This window comes from Triticum dicoccoides, chromosome 2B (genome assembly GCF_002162155.2).
Source record: "Triticum dicoccoides isolate Atlit2015 ecotype Zavitan chromosome 2B, WEW_v2.0, whole genome shotgun sequence".
NCBI lineage: Eukaryota > Viridiplantae > Streptophyta > Magnoliopsida > Poales > Poaceae > Triticum > Triticum dicoccoides.
Window position 1 is genome coordinate 76,119,772 of NC_041383.1, and position 6,265 is coordinate 76,126,036.

The 6,265-nt window shown below is 39.9% G+C and overlaps 1 protein-coding gene across 2 annotated transcripts in view; it reads right to left on the minus strand.

Moving 5' to 3' along the window:
• Window positions 1-5,225: 5,225 nt before the first annotated feature.
• LOC119362226 (transmembrane protein 234 homolog) overlaps window positions 5,226-6,265 on the minus strand; it is a 4,841-nt gene continuing 3,801 nt past the window's right edge. For both annotated transcript variants that reach the window (XM_037627426.1, XM_037627425.1), the window contains one exon: window positions 5,226-5,605. The gene's annotated coding sequence lies outside the window, so the exon portion shown is untranslated. The remainder of the gene's footprint in view (window positions 5,606-6,265) is intronic.

The window sequence follows — 6,265 nt, forward strand, 5'->3', positions numbered from 1 at the left end:
CATTAATATTCTTACTTACTCATGTGGTGTTCATGGTTGATGATGATATGCCTGTTCTTTATTCAGGTTGGAGACATTCTAGATGCCGAGGACTGACTGAGACCAAACAACAAAGTGATGTCTTGTTTGATTGCAAACTCAACCGAGTGACACGGGTTAGTATAAGTTTATAGTTTTTCCGTAGTTTTCTGCTCCTTTAGATCTTCGTTTATTTTACCGTGTTGATGTTGTTGCATGGTGGTTAAATATTCCTCTACCGTAGCTGCCCTACCTAAGTGCAACTAAAGTACATATATTTCCTTAGATGTTGAAACTTAATTCTTCTGCTTAAACTTGAATATAGGCAAATAAAGTACATATGCTTCTCTAAAATAATTCATCAAGTTTAATCTAATTTGTGGTGCTAAGGTAAATGTGCTTTCTGGATATATTGCAGTGTAGTCCAAATTTGGATCCTAAGTGTAGTAATTAATTTCACAAATGCCTGATGTACATGTCTCCCTGCCCCTCCTAGCAATATCATGAACCAAGACAAGCATGCAACAAGACGGTTACAAAAAGGGCAACACCACACAAGAATTAAGTTTCAGGACAGGTTACAGTACATTCAGAGATGGGATGCATGTCCACTTGTTGAATGAACACATAGGTTTAGATGATAGCAGGCAGTGTTCATGGTTGATAAAAATCACCTACAGTGGTGTGCTTCTGTATCAATCATGCACTCGTACAGGAAATCCTTCTTTATCATATATGATGGCTTGAGGTTTGCTATTGCATGACATGATCCATGGTTCGAGTCTTACACTTACTTCCTTAAGCTATGCGATGTTGATATTATTTACCGAAAAAGGCTTTCGCCCCGCTTTATAAATAAAGCAAAGCGATGTTGATATTAACACATACCATTTCCTTGATCCTGCATATGTATGTTAAAAAAATTGTTTCCTCTATGCCCCTGATTCTTATATGATTATTAAGGTCTCTAACCTTCTCTTCTTTCTAATTAGAACCTGACACTAATCTCATATATCTCCTGCTTGCGATGACTCTTAAATTATGGAGTTTCTTTGTTATCTACTCAAGCAGTCAAGCATGTAATTTGAGAAGAATATCATTAAAAGGTCATTGACCCAACAGATTTAACTTAATCTGAACCTCCCCTGTTTTTGCTATATATCCCTATGTTTCTGAACTTAACAACAGAATAACATCATATATTAGAGCAGCACACAAGTGAACTGGAAATCATTTTAGTCATATTCTTGGCACCCTTAGTGTAAAATTATTCCTTACTGGTTGGGGATTTGGAGACGCGGTATCTGGTTGATGAAGGATTGTTGACTCCTAAGCTCCACACATTCTCTCCCATCTAAAACAAGCAACACGGTCAGGTGGTGTAGTAGTTGATGGTCGAGAGCTAAAATCAAGGCACCGTCTTGTTTAGGATTTGTGTAATCTTTAGATCCACCTTACCATCTCAAGGGTTACTCCCAAGGATTTGTGTATTTGCCTGAGCTCTGGTGATTACTCCCAAGGATTACTCCACCAAATACCATTACTGAGGTATCACTGCGTGCCTGGCTGGCTATTCATGTGCAGTATTGCAGTGTGTGGCCTTCTCTGTTCTGTGAAATGCCAGCACTTGCGCTATGATCCTTGATGTAACGTCTGTCAACTTCTAAAGTGTCGCGTAACTATGTATCTCTGTATCTTGAATATCGACATGTCGTAAACCTGTAACCCCTTGAAACAGGACCTGATGTCTATTGGTATTACTGATATAAAAGAGAGATTTGGTTTGTGGATGCAGGAGGGCAGCTGCCTCGACACGGCGATCGAGTCGCTCCTTAGCGCGATAAGTAGTGACACCTGGCCGGTAGCAGGTAGTCCGCTGATCGTCGAGATTTGCTTCAAGGAGGGCGCCTCGAAGAAGCTCAATGACCAGATCATCGTCCTCTCCAAGAGGAGGGGCTGGCTCAAGCAGGCACAACTAGCTCACCACAGCTCGCTCCTCCTACCTGTTTCTTCTTTAATTGTGTCAAACTTGAGCCTGTAGCTACTATTGCCTAGGGGAGGACTGGGCAGCGCCCTTTTTCACAGCTGCAGTTCTGCTCTTGCTGCTGGGAGATCCTGCATGGCTGGGTTTTCACCCAGAACCAAGGGTGTGTGGAGGACTGGAGGTATACTTACGTTTGCCATATCTTTATTAAATGTAGGAAAGCATAATTTTGTATCGCATTTGTTAGTGGAGGTAGCATCAGAACTCACAAGCAGTCAACTAGCTTATGTTAATGTTATATACCTATGCCATTTATTTAGGGTGCTTAGAGAGTGAACAATATCCTGCCTAAAAAACCAAGCAAATATGATATGGTTTGGTTTCAGTATAGCAACTGACAGTTTAACGAACCATGGATACTAACCAGGTGTCAATATATAAATAAAATTACTAACATGTATCAGTTCATTATTCCAAGTGAATGTTCGTCGACCATCATTGCTTGGTCAAAAAAAATTTGTCTGCTTATGAACTGATAAAGCCAAAAAAGAATGTGCGCTGCTGTCAAGAATCCAGCCATAGTGAGGTGAGCCAAATAGGAGTTGTTACAGGAAAATGTCCTTGTATTTCCTCTCATGCGACTGGCCAATTTTGTGTGTTCGTTTCATGCCCAGAGTCCACATTTATATGTGGTTCCTTGTGTCTTTGTTTCATGTTTATTTCGGGTTTTCCTTTGTGGCCTCAAATCCAGCGCATTATTGATTCCATGTTGAATAAATGTCTGCAGTCTCAGTCTGCACTTTGTTCTGCAACATGAAATTTGGACTGCTCCTCTTCATCTCCAGTCGCTGGTCCACTGCTTCTCTAGTTTTATAAAAAGGTAGATATTGCACTTTTCCTACCTCATTGGTACTTATAGCCTTATAGGAGGCTGATTCTTAAATTGGCTAATAAGCAAGGCTTAAATGTAGATGATTGTCCTTTGCCACTCTTTAGTAATATAACTGATTTTGTTTTTCATTTTCTGTTCATGGAAAAGACGTCTGTGTGGGCATGTGTGTTGCCATTCAATTAGGATTTAAAGTTAGGGTCTCCTCTGATTTATTTACATACGTATCTTCCACTACCTGATCTTTCCCCGTCCTACTTGCCATATATAATGCGGTTTGTCTCTGAGACACCATGAGATGATGCAGCTAATTAACTGTACTTCTACTTGCATGGACCAGCATTACCTTTGAAACCGAATCAAGTTCACAAAAGATGTAACATATATTACCTACTCCCTCCGTTCCTAAATATAAGTCTTTGTAGGTATTTCACTATGGACCACATACGGATGTATATAGATGCATTTTGTGTGTAGATTCGCTCATTTTACTTCGTATGTGGTCCATAGTGAAATCTCTCCAAAGACTTATATTTAGGAACGGAGGGAGTATATTGGGATGAGGCGGTGCACGGCTATTCTCAAACTCTAATACACTGGTTTGTTTTGTTTAAGCGGATGGTAATGATGCAGCTAATTAACTGTACTTCTACTCGTATGAACCAGCATTACATTTGAAACTGAATCAAGTTAACAGTAGATGTAAAGGATTTTTTATGGTTGAGTTGTTTTTGCCATAAACTGGTTTTGAATAATTATTTTATGTAACACTTGCTTGGATATGGTTCATACTATCTAACTTCTGAGCAAAGCTAATATGTTTTTGCATTATGGCTACTTCTCTTTCATAAAGGAAGGCCACTTTATTCATGTTTGATATGCATTCATGCAAAAGGGCACTGGACCCATGAGCCGTACTGACATTGATAAATGATGCCATATATTGAGATGTGTACACATGCCGACCAAACACAAGCTGGCTAAAAAGAGCAGAGAAGGGGCGCACACAACCTGGCACCGCCCATAGCATCCCTCAGGAGGCGCCACAAGGGTGGCGCCCCAACTACTAGTATGAACATCCATGTACTTCAAAGATCAGCTTATCATGTATGTCCTGAAGATGCATCTATATTCCCCTCCCAGTTTTCCACTGTAGATGGTTAAACATGGAGAAGTTAATATTGTGAGACATAATAGTGTAAGGATTCTCTGTCAATGAAATTCTAAGCCTGATTAATTACCTTCGAGATAGGTATGCTATTCTAAACTCTGAATCCCTATTACTGGATTATTTCTGTTAGAGAAATTAAACTATACACTTTTGTTAAGCAGGTTTCCTTTTCTCTTGCATTTCGTAAAATACTTCTTAATTTGACTTGATATATATGTTCCTTCAGGAGAGGGGAGGTTTTGATCTTATGTCTTGAGAATGTTAGCTGCACTTGCACGGCCATAGAGTATTGTAACCAAGTTCAATGTCTTCCGACAATGATCCTTGCAAATTATTCGCAATCTACAACGAAGATAGTAGGATTCGAAAGTGGGTATCATTGATATACTAAGATGATATTGCTTTTACTCTGATGGTGTCTAAGTCACCACATGCAAAGATTTTAGATAGTTGTGTGCTGAGTGTTACTGTAACTTGTGCGTTCTTCTACATTGTCACTTCATGTTGTAACCTGAAAGTGCACATAATTTATCGCTTCATGTTGTATTTGTTTTACAGCTTGCATATTATGTTTGTCCTTCTCAAGTCATGTTTCCATGCTAATTCCACAAAAGAGTTGTACTTTCTCTTCTGGTACTCAGAGCATCTCCAACAGCCGTCCAATGTGTGGCGCCCAAAAAACGGGTTTACAGCGCGCACTTAATTTTTTTAGGGCGCTAGAAGACGTTTGCTCCAACAAGCGCTGTAAAATATGCTGCGCGCGCGAGTCCAGCGGTCCCAAGCCAAGCGGTCCCATCTGCAGCAGTCCAGAGTTTGCAGCACACGCGACTGGACGCACTAAATATGCTGCGCGCGCTGCATTAGTTATAGCGCGCGAGCGCTTTTTATGCGGCTGCTGGAGACTCCAAATCGGACCCGCGCGCGCTAAAAGCAACTTTTATACCGCGCGTCGCTCATATAGCGCTTCTGTTGGAGATGCTCTCATGTTGTCATTTTTTCAGCTTATTTGAGTCCAACAGAAACAAGCTGATTGCCAAGTTCATTATCTATTAATATGTTGTACCATTGAGCCAAACCCAGATAGGCAATAAATGATTTAGGCCCAAAAATTGCATAGGAAGAAACTCCTATTTGATCATTATAGACGCAAATATTATTCAGACTTCATAAACAACTGAATTTGTTGATCATTCAGCCGCTATACTTTAGTTTTGAGTGCACAAGATAACAACCTACTCACCATTTTCAAAATGATCTCATTCAAATTTGGTGGACTCTACAAAAATATTAACTAAACATCCCGCAACAACGTGCAGGGTTTCATCTAGTAATAAATAAACTACACCTTTGTCCAATCTACACCCTTGGGTGATGAAGAGAGAGCTACTTTGCTGCTCAAAGGAAAGCAAGCCGCAAGGATTGATGATAAACAAACAGAAAAGAATAACAAGGGGCTAATCAATTAAGACGTCTTTAGCAGCACATCATCCAATGGCGCCAATACCAAACAATTGATGTCACCAAAGTCGTCACTGCCATGCATCTGCAATGGCACCAACAACAACACATCAGATCAAGTCAACAGCACTTCAACACACCACACATATAGGACGCCAAAATGAAATAGGTCAACAAATCGCATGCAACAGTTTCATATGTCTTTATCATATTGCTCTTAATCCCTCGATAGTTCATTGCATTGCAAAGTCGACAGTGGTTGCGAACAACATAAACAAGGAGTGGTGATTGATAGACATCAAATATCCTACACTTGAGGTTCAGTACCTCCTTCCAGCAGACAAACAATGCACAAGTAAGCCACCAGCCAAGAAACCAAGCCATTTTACCTTATGTACAAGAACAACTATCACCATCCATATCACTTGAATTCGTCATACGCGATAACATAGCAAGAATACGACAAGAAACTCTGTATTCTTTGGTAACTTAAAGCAATCTAGGTGAGGTAACAGCATATCACAATAGACATATCTATCACGCATATGACTTTGATTAACAAATACATATGCTTGGTCATTGGCAAGTAACCAAGCAAGTTCAGGTTTTATTGTTCCCAAGAAATCTAGTCCTAAAAGAACAATGCGACAAGGAACACAAGTATGTTACCAATAATCCCAGAATAGGGCCCTTTCGTAAAACTAAAACATACTAGAAATTAGTTGACATTTTCGAGCACCAGCAT